Source organism: Apodemus sylvaticus, chromosome 22 (assembly GCF_947179515.1).
Source record: "Apodemus sylvaticus chromosome 22, mApoSyl1.1, whole genome shotgun sequence".
NCBI classification, from domain to species: Eukaryota; Metazoa; Chordata; class Mammalia; order Rodentia; family Muridae; genus Apodemus; species Apodemus sylvaticus.
In genome coordinates, this window is record NC_067493.1 from 45,089,547 (window position 1) to 45,099,937 (window position 10,391).

Here is a 10,391-nt window from a genome sequence, read left to right on the forward strand (position 1 = left end):
GGTATTTCATCACAGCAATAGAAACCCTAACTAAGACACTACAGACGTGGATTCCCCCTTCTGATGATCAGGCCTCAGATTCAACTAGAAAGTGGTTGCTTATCCCTGCATCGGTCGGGCCGCCATTGCACCAGCGAAGGCATCTTGTCCAGCACGTTGGTTTTACAGCAGTGGGACTCCATGTTTTACACATTAGAACGCCATGGAGGGGATCCAGCCTGCTAGCCTGTGTCTTTTAATTAAGGAATTGGTGTTCTGGTTATTATCGGAAAGTGTGTTGGTGGATTTTGTTGGGTGTGTATCTGGGGGTGGGGTGGTGCTTTATTTCTCTTGCTTAGTATTACTGTACTGTGGTTTCTTCTTTCCCTCTGGATGGATTTGAATGATTTTTTTTCCCTCTCCATTCTGAAAATTCCTTCAAGTGTCTTCTACAGAACTGGTTTGGCAGGATTAGATTGGTTTGGTTTATTTTTATCGTGGCAAGTTTCTTTTCTTTTTCCTTCTGTGATGTGAAGTGGAAACTTACGGGTTCTTTGGAAGGTCAGGTGTGTCAAAGGATGTTCTGTTAGGGCAAACACGTGGAAGACTGTTTTCCGGAAGCAGACACAAGTGAAAGGATGTTTTGTTAAAGCAGACACGTGAAGCAACGCTTCACTGAAGCGGACACAGGTGAAAGGCTCAGGCAGACTCCTGAGGGAACGTTTCATTGAAGAAGACGCAGGAGAGAGGATGTCCTGCGAAAGCCAGCCGTGAAAGGACACGTGACGAAGGATGCTTCACTAATGACACCCATGCATTGGTCCGCCTCACAAAACATAATTGAGCTGCAGTTGACTCCAGAGAGAGAAACGCACCAAAAATCTTTTGGTGTGCGTTGTGGCTTCTCGTCGCTTCCTCGGACTCCGGTTGATTGGCAGAGTAATGTCAGCTGAGACAGACTTAGTGCTGAGGCTAGACCCGTGAGGGACGCGTGATGTTTGGAGGGTGTAAATAGGACTGGATGGACAGTGGAAGAGGCTGAGCTTGGCTTGTCTACATAGCTAAATGTTGGTTGATTTTTATGTCTTCCTTGATCTTTGTTTCACCGAGAAAGACGCAGCTGAGGACGTTTCCTAACGTCCCTCCTGGTCCCTCCGGCTGACTCGTGGCCGATTCGGCCGAGGCCTGGCTGTCTCGGCTAGGTAGTGCCACCGCCGCTGATTCATGTTTGCTCTCAGGCGTCTACTGAGCTGGACTGCTGCTGTATCCGTGACGTGTTTGCGAGTGGATGGAGTTGCTGCTGCCTGCTGACCTGTGAACTAAACTGCCAATTTCCAGGCAACACAGACGGGAGTTGCTCCAAAGAACCTTTCTAAACAGGTCGACTTCACACACACACACACACACACACACACACCTATTCTTTCTTTTCTGCTACCTCTAGTAGGTGGTGGGCTACAAGGGAGGTTAAAACCTTAAAGTAGGCTTTTAAAAAATTAAAGTTACAGCCGGGCGGTGGTGGCGTACGCCTGTAATCCCAGCACTCAAAATAAAAAAAAAAAAAAAATTAAAGTTACAATAATGGCAGATAGTTTTGATGTTCTCTTTCAGAAATTGAAACATGTCATCCCAAACAGCCCGTCAGGCTTTTGAAGTTTCAGACAATCCAGTGGCCTGTCTTAGTGATGTGACCTGATGTTCCCCGCTTCATGCTTTCAATATGGTGTCTTTGTTCTCTGGGTGTGGCATTTGATTTCAAGATGCTAAGGGGAGCTTCTTTTCTGGTCCTGTCTGCCTGGTGTCTATCCCTGGGAGATTTTCCCAACTCAGGGAAAGTCTTATGGTTATTTTGACAATGTTTTGTATGTGTTTTTTTGAACAAGATTCTTTCTTCTATGCTCATGACCCGTATATTTAGTCGTTTCTGGAATATCACAGACATCTTCGATTCTTTCTTTCTTTCTTTCTTTCTTTCTTTCTTTCTTTCTTTCTTTCTTTTTTCTTTTTTTGTTTTTTGTTTTTTTGGTTTTTTTGGATTTTTTTTTTTCTGAGACAGGGTTTCTCTGTGTAGCCCTGGCAGTCCTGGAATTCACTCTGTAGACCAGGCTGACCTTGAACTCAGAAATCCTCCTGCCTCTGCCTCCCAGAGTGCTGGGATTACAGGTGTGCGCCACCACCCAGCAACATCTTCAATTCTTACTGGTTTATTATTATTATTATTATTATTATTATTATTTTAGCTTCGCCTTCGTTGGATTGCTCTGCTTCCCCACTGACTTCAATCTCGGGAACTCTCCTCCTCTCTTTGAGCCCTCTGTTGCTGAGATTTTTCTACATAGTTTCCCTGCCCCCAGCACTTCAGAGTTTTAGCCTTGGTCTCTCTTTGCTGAACCCCTGTTCCATGTCACCCTCTGCCTCCTTAGTCTCAGTTAGAGCATCTGTGTCCTTATTTTGAGCTCTCTGCCTGGGATTCCTATCACTCACTCTTGCTAGACAGCATTGCTCTCAAATTAGTTCTGTTGTTTGGTTCTGAAGGACTTATATTGTCTTGGTGTCTCCTGTTTCTTATGTTACTGTGTGGGAATTTACACTAATGGCATTTGTTCATTATTTTAGTTTTCATGTATTTCTTTTGTTTTTAATTTTTACCAGCTATATTCATTCCATTGAAGTGTTTGCAGTGTTCACGGGGAACTTGGATGTGGCAGTGTTGGGCATGTGTTTTAGGCAATGCGCGCTCGCTGCAGGAGCTGGGGAGGGGGCTGGTGTGAGCCCTATTGGACGCCCTGGCTAAATTAACTCAGAGAGCCACCACTGCTGCTGTTTGCTTCCCTAGTAAGCAAACTGTCACACTGACCAGTTAATCCCAGAGGCTGCTCTGACGTCAGTACTATGATTTTAATGAATAAGATTGGGAGTGGGAAGAAATAAGTAGGATGGCTACTGGTTAAGATGGAGTTTTATAGAGACCTTGAAAATAAAAATGGAGGTAAGAGAAGGAGGTGGGGGGGGAACGGACGCTCCCCCCCCCCATCCTAGAGGTGCTTAAAGCTACACAAGGTGATAATTAAGTAGTAAAATGATCTGATCAGCTGGAGAGATGGCCCAAGAGTTCACAGCACCAGCTGCTCTCCCACAGGATCCAGGTTTGATTCCCAGCACCCAGGCAGTGGCTCACACCTCTCTGTAACTCTGGATTCACCCTCATAAGAGTTAGAGTAAGGCGAGCACGATGGATGGCGCATGCCCTTGATCCCCGCACTCAGAGGTGGAAGCAGGTGGAGCTCCGAGTTCAAGGCCAGCTTCCCCGTAGGATGGACGGCCTCGGCTCCCTTTAGAACTACCTGTCATGTCAGCTCCTTGTAAACACCCTATGTCTTGAAGAGCTTCTCCATTTGGTGGGAAACTTTAAACTGGAGGAAATGGCTGTTGGGGCAGGCCTGGCCACTCAGACCCTCTCAGTTCTGCAGAGCTAATCAGACAGGTACTCAGTACTTCTTGCACAGTCCTGCAGTGCCCATCCCACTTTCCCCTCAATATGAAAACGGACCCAGAGTCACTATTCCCGAGGTCTCACAGCCAACAGGACGTGGACCTCGCTGAGTCATTCGACACACTCTCTTCCAATCCAAGCACCTACTCGCCCTTGCGTTTAACACAGCTGCGTGTAGGGAGCTGGCTTGTACCTCTTTGTAAGCCCCAGTGTGTGTCTCCTTCCTGCTCTCAAGTGTCCCTCCAATAATTATTAGTCCAGTTCCTGATGGATGGGCATGATGGGCATTTCTGTTATTCTTTCCAGCCCTTTGCAATCATATCTGTTTGCCAACCAAATCTTAGCTCCCTTTCATGAATCCCCCAGTAAAAGAAGTTCCTACTGGGCGTACCCCCCCAAGACCCCCAAACAAAAACAAAACCAGAACACCTTTAAAATCTGAATGCTTCCAAATTCCCCTTCCAGGAGACTGTCCCAGGGGACCAGCAGAGGCCATTTTCAGTTTCAGAGAGCAGTTGAAGTCTCTGAGGATGGACCGGTGTGGGAAGAGCTCTTTGAAGGCTTAGCTCACTGCCCACTTAGATCCTACAAATCCCACAGACACCTTCTATTCCCAGAATGGTCAGGCCAGTTCCTACCCAGAGCCGCTGAACTTACACGCCCCCGTCCTGGAACACACCCTCAGTCTCCTGGAGCTAACTCCTTCCTTTCTCTTTCTCATTAGGGGCCTTTCCAGACAGGATTGTCCCAAGCCATTTCCACCCCATCTGTGGACTTCATTTTGCTTTGTTTTTGCAATACCAGCACAGGAACCCGGGGCCTCATGCATGTTAGGTAAGCCAGTACCCCGCCACTGAGCCCCGTCCCCAGCCCAGGCTTCTTTACCGCGTCTAGTGCTACCTGACATATCCTTCCATGTTTTCTGGTGGATTTCCTGCCTCCTCTCCTCTCTCTGTCTTGCACACTGCAGTATTTTTAGCATCCAGTAATCACACAGAGCATAGTTCATGTCCCAGTTAGGGTTCTTATGGCCGTGATAAAACACTACAGCCAAAAGCTATTTGGTGAGGAGTGATTGTGTCAGCTTACAGTCCATCATGAAGGGAAGGGAGGAACCTGGAGGCAGGAGCTGAAGCAGAGGCCATGGTGGGGTGCTGTTTCCTGGCTTGCTTCCCATGGCTTGCTCAGACTGCTTTTATTACAGTCTCCAGGATCCCGTGGCACTGCCCACGGTGGGATGACCTCCCACATCAGTCAGTCCCCGATGAGAAAATGTCCCCACAGGCTTGCCTATAGGACAGTCGATTGGAGGCAGCTTCGCAAAAGAAGTCGTTTGTGTCAAGTTTACAAAACCATCGTTGTTGCTTTGATTTTTAAACACTGCCTTTAGTAAGGGTCTTTAAATGTTTTCCTCTCCCTTCTAGACCACCACCCTCCAGAAGTAGTGGAAGAGAAAGGTTCTTAGGACACCAGGGAAATGGACCTGTTTAGAAATTGTTCTTTGGAGCAAATCTCATCTTTGTTATTAGGAAATCTGCAGTTCATGTCACAGGATTTAGAGGTGGCAGCTCCATCCATTGTGAATACTTTACAAATATATCAGGAGTCTAATTTATCAGTGTCAGGATAGCAAACTCGGATCAGCAGCGGTGGCATGGACCTAGTAGACACAGTCAGGCCACAGCCAAATCGGCACGAGTCAGCAGGGGTGACCAGGACCAACAGGGACACCCAGAGTTCTTTGCCGTGCCTCTCTCAACAAACTGAAGATCAACCAAGATGTGAGACCAACGATATAAAGTCAGCTGTGCAGGCCAGCCCCGCCACTGCGCCCGAGTCCTATTTATACTCCTCCAAGCACCTTGCGCCCTCCCTGGCTTTCGTCTCACCATGTGTCTTGCCTTGTCCGCCTTAACAAAATTCTACAAGAGTCAGTATCAGCCGACATCATTCTGCCAATCAGCCCAAGTCTGCAAAAGTGGCAAAAAGCTACCAGAACACCACCAGAAGTTTTTCTGTAAGGTGAACCAATACATGTGTGTCGTTAAACTAAGAACCCTTCATCACATGGCCATTTACATGTCTGCTTTAGCAGATCACCCTTCCATCTCTGTCTGCTTCAATGAAATGTTCCTTTACGTGTTTAACCCAGCAAAACACCATCTGACACAACCAACTTTCTTTTTTTTTGTAAGTCTTTTTTTTTTTTTTAAGGATTTATTTATTATATGTGAGTACACTGTAGCTGTCTTCAGACACCAGAAGAGGGCATTAGATCTCATTACTGATGGTTGTGAGTCACCATGTAGTTGCTGGGATTTGAACTCAGGACCTCTGGAAGAGGAGTTAGTGCTCTTATCCACTGAGCCATCTCCCCAGTCCCACAACCAACTTTCTAAAGAAACCATACATTTCTACTTCACAGCACAGTGTCCATAAACTTTATTATTCCCCACAGAATGTTCTCTCTTCTAACATGTACAATATACATATATTATCTGGTTCCATATTTAGACTGTCCTTACAGAAGGGCAGAAATCTTTACTGTGTGCTGACATGTCTTTTTCTTTTTTTCTTAAGTGACAAGGTCTTTGTTGCCCAGGCTGGCCCTGAACTCCCTTCTTTAGCCTCCCAGTTCCTGGGCTTACAGATGCATAAAGCTATGCCCAGCTCTATGCCCAGCTCTCAAATGCATAGAACGACATAGGATGTGCAGTAGGTGCTGGATAAACATGTATTGGATGTACGAGTAAATGAATAAGGATCATAATAACCCAACAAGGAAAATAAAAAGAGTATTTCTGTCTCCTGAGTATGCGCTCAGGCCTGTTGCAGATGCAGAACATCCCGCACTACGGACCTAGGGCCAGGTAGGAGCTTGGTTTGTCGAAGGTGCTGAAGCTGTGGATTCAGGAGGTCCCCGTATCGCTCCGCCCAAGAGACGCCTACAACATCTTGCCACAGAAGCTCCACCCCATTCTAGAGGATCCGCCCACACTAAAGACCCTCCCACCCTGGGTGTCCCGCCTACATCTCCCGAGGCTCCACCTCACCAGGGAGGTTCCTCTGGCATCTTGCCCCGGAAGCTCCGCCCCATCCTCAAGGTTCTGTTCCCACCCCCAGGATATCCCGCCCACTTCCCCTGAGGCTCCGCCCCACTAGGGAGATTCTTCCAGCCCATTCCTCCCGAGGCCCTTTTCTGAAGACTCCGCCTCTCTCCGCTTTCGCCGAGGCCCCTCCCTACCTAGGTGTCCCTCCCACTTCCCCTGAGGCCCCACCCATCCAGGAGGCCTTGCCGTCTCCTCGGAGGCTCCGCCCCACCCAGGATGTCCCGCCCACTCCCGTGAAACCCCGCCTCCGGCGCCGCCCGCCTGTCAGCGGGCAGCTGGGCTAGGCTCCGACCTTGTAGCGGCGCAGCGCCGGTTCCGAGCAGAGCGGTGCCCAGCGCGGGCTCGGTGAGAGGCAGGAGTCTGTGTCCCTGCGTCCCGGCCACGGCGTCACCCTCTTACGACTCACCTGGTGGCAGGTAAGGGCCGCCTCCAGCTCTGCGGAGCTCGCAACGGGAATTCGACTGTTTTTTGACCCTTCTGCGACGCGGTCTGTGGGTACCTTGCGGGAGCGTTTGGAGGAGACCCTGGAGGCCTGTGGCCCGGCATGGAGCCGGTGGCGACCTCTGAAGGCTGCGAGCGCCAGGCCTAGCCTGGGCCAACATCAAGCGGGCCTGTGCAGTCCCAGGAGGCTCCTCGTCGCCTGCCTGAGTTAATTGAGATAGCTGCAAGCGTGGTTGACACTTCCCTGCCCTCTGCCCCACCCCCTGGAGATGAGTGGCCTCCATGCCCCTGCTGCAGATGGCATGGGGACAGGTGTCAGGACCCCCTTGGTTTGCCACCAGGTTCCCTGAGGCCACCTGGCGTCGCCCAACGGAGTGCCAGTCACAGCAATGGGATGTGGTGGCCCGAGCAAGGGCGGGAGTCAGGATGGAGCCATGTGGACCCAGCCTGGGTGTGTCATGGTCTCCAGAGGACCCCCCACCCCAGACACAAGGCAGTCAGTGGCAGCTGAGAGCAGCAGCGAGCGGCCTCTCCAGGGCTGGGCCCTCAGAATGACAAACCTGCAGAGCGAGGGGTGAATGGGAGCTCCTTGAGCCACCGGAGGCAGGACCTTTCTCTGCAGTTCCCAATTAGCCTGGGCACGCCTTTCCTCCTCCGCTGCCAACAGAGGGTAAAGTGTGGGGTTTCCCTGGAGCTGTAACAGGCATGGTGATTGTGAGCCTCCCAGGGCTCTGGCCCACAGAGCTGGGAGGTCCAGGCACCAGGGAAGACCCAAGATGGGTAGCTGTTGTGATTGTGATGATGTGTGTTGTGATTGGAACTCTCCTGGCTGTTTCTGACTACTCTTGCTTACAATGGACAGCTGTGGGTACTCCAAGCAGCATCCCCTCCAGGGGGTGGGGGAAGCCTTCCCAAAGACCCCCTGTGCTTGGGATGTAGCTCAGAGGAAGAGTTCTTACCCAGCATGAGCAAGGTCCTGAGTTCTACCCCCAGCACCAATTCAGAACACAGCCCAGTGAGGCAGGGGTCACCTGCCAGTCTTGTGTCTTGCCTTAGCATTTGGAGCAAGGCAACTTGCCTTGTCTTCCTGGATCCTCTTGGCCCCTGAGCAAGGCCCACGCCATCTCTAGCCACCATCTTGCCCTTGTCTCTTGGGCCATGCGTATCACCTGTGTGACCACAATTTGTCCTCCAATTCCACCTAGCTGTGCGTCCTCAGAGTCCAGGCACATGGTGGATAGGCATGTGGTACCTGAGCGCCTCCCTGTCCTCAGTGACTGTGGCCTTCCCCCACTGCACTTATTTAACAAGAGTAACCTGCCACCCCACCCTCATCCCGGGATTAAAACCTGCCCTGACCTGAGCTGGATTCGTGGACGTAGCTCTGGGGAGGCAGGGCACCTAGGTACGATGGTGCTCTGTCTGCCTCAGATGACCCCTAGACAAGCCTCTCTACCTCCCTCCCCGGCTTCATTTTTGTCACCTGCAAACGTGCTTCAGTTAGCATCTGGAGTGTTCTCCTCAGAGGACGTGGGCACTTGGGGCTCCTAGGTATGGGCGCCTGGGTAACTTGGGCTGTTGGGGTCTCAGGAAGGAATCTCCTGTGACTGACAGTCCAAAGGAGGGAGGAGGCTGGTTAGCTCCTGGCCTGCAGCTTCCCATTTCTGACTGATCTTGTGTCTCACTCCTGAGCCGTGGCCCCTTCCTAGGGGCCGTGGACCCCTGGTGCGCACCCCAGGAAGGCAGTAGTTGGGTGCCTGGCAGGCCTAGTGAAGCCAGCACTTGCTTGGCAGGAGGCCTGGGGTGGCGCAAGGCCAGGAGCTTCCCTTCTCGGGCTCCGAGTAGAGCTCACCCACTCACACTCCCTGAGGCGTCTGCATTGCAGCAGACTGAGCCCAGGAACTGCATCGGCAGCTAGGACCGAGCAGGGACGGAGGAAGGCTGGGGCAAGGGAGCCCTCCTGCCTCACTCCTCCTCTCTGCCCTGACCCCACCTGACCCTGGCTCCCTTTGGAACGGCAGATGCTGACTAAACAAGCTGTAGCTCTGACAGACACTCAGGTTTGCCTGGCAGTGCTGGGATGACAGAAAAAAAAATAAAACATAAACCAAAAACCCCTGGGGCTCGGGACCCTCCGTGCCATCTCTGCACCTCAGACTCTTTCTTAGCATCTGGGGCCATGCCCGCCTGTCATCATGTATAGAGACGTGGAGCACAGACTTTGGAGCTCTCTTTAGCTGTGTGACACGGACAGGTCATTTGACCTCTCTGTGCCTCAAGTGTCTAAACTGTAAAATTAGAATATATTTCATGGAGGTCTCACAGTGCTACGCTCATGTTCCCACCAGAGAATGCAGACTCTTGCTGGTGTCACCTGTGCTTCGTGCCTGAGCAACGTTAACTAATTTTCTTAAAGGGGCCCCTCCTGTCAGTGTTGGTTGTATTCAGAGGTACCGCTGACCGCTCTGCCACGCACCAGTTGTGGGATGCTGGGTAAATTCTTCTCTAGGCCTCATTTTGGCCATCGGCTATGTGGAGATGATGAGAGTGCAGACCTCACAGAGTCATCTTAAGGATAATCTAACACATGAAAATCAGGCAGTGCGGGGCTTGGCTCCTTCCACAAGCCCGCGATGCAGGTATTAGACGCCCGCATGTCACGCATGCAATGCACACAGGTAGAGGACCCTGGTGCCGAGCTCCTAAACACAGGGGCTTTGTTTGGTTTGGGCCCATGTTGGCTGAGTGAATGGGGCAGGTGACTGTCTTCCAGTGCCTCAGTTTCTCCAAGTGTAAATGGAGATGCAGACAAACTGACCTCATGTAAAAGGTTAGATACCTCAGTAGAAGTCAATCCATATGGTGTGGCCACCAGAGCAAAAGGGGAAAGGTGTCCCTCAAGACTGACCGCTCTGTCACTCAGCGCCTCCCTCCACACAGGGCTCAGTGTTGCCCGCTTTACCAATAGGACACCATTGCTCCCTCTGAGGAAGATCTGATCAGGAGTCAGCCTCAGCCAGGTCCTAAACCTACCCTAAAGAAACCCCACCCCTGGCCATAAGATCCACACTCGAGTTCCTCAAGCTCTGGGCTCTCCCAGGCTCTCCCCAGGGCCCTGCGTGGGAGGAACTTCAGTGCAGTGGACAGCAAAACCAAGGAAAACAAGGTCCAGAGCTAGGTGTGAGGGCCTAGGCTGGATCTAAAGACTCTGGAAACTTCCAAACAGAACCAAAGGTCTCCGGGTTGCCATGGAACCCAAGAGTGTGAAAGGTGAGTTGAGATATAGTGTGTGCCGTTGCTATCAGCAGCAGTTAGCGAGTGCCAGGTCTGCTGAGCCTGATATCTAGGCACTGGACTTCACTGCCGCC

The 10,391-nt window shown here is 51.1% G+C and overlaps 1 protein-coding gene across 2 annotated transcripts in view; it reads left to right on the top strand.

Annotated features, from left to right (window-relative positions):
* The first annotated feature begins 6,829 nt into the window (after positions 1–6,829).
* Positions 6,830–10,391, top strand: part of Abcb9 (ATP binding cassette subfamily B member 9) — a 34,239-nt gene continuing 30,677 nt past the window's right edge. Inside the window, exon 1 of one of the 2 annotated variants that reach the window (XM_052168009.1) lies at positions 6,830–6,998. The gene's annotated coding sequence lies outside the window, so the exon portion shown is untranslated. The remainder of the gene's footprint in view (positions 6,999–10,391) is intronic. The other variant, XM_052168008.1, reaches the window with a different exon arrangement.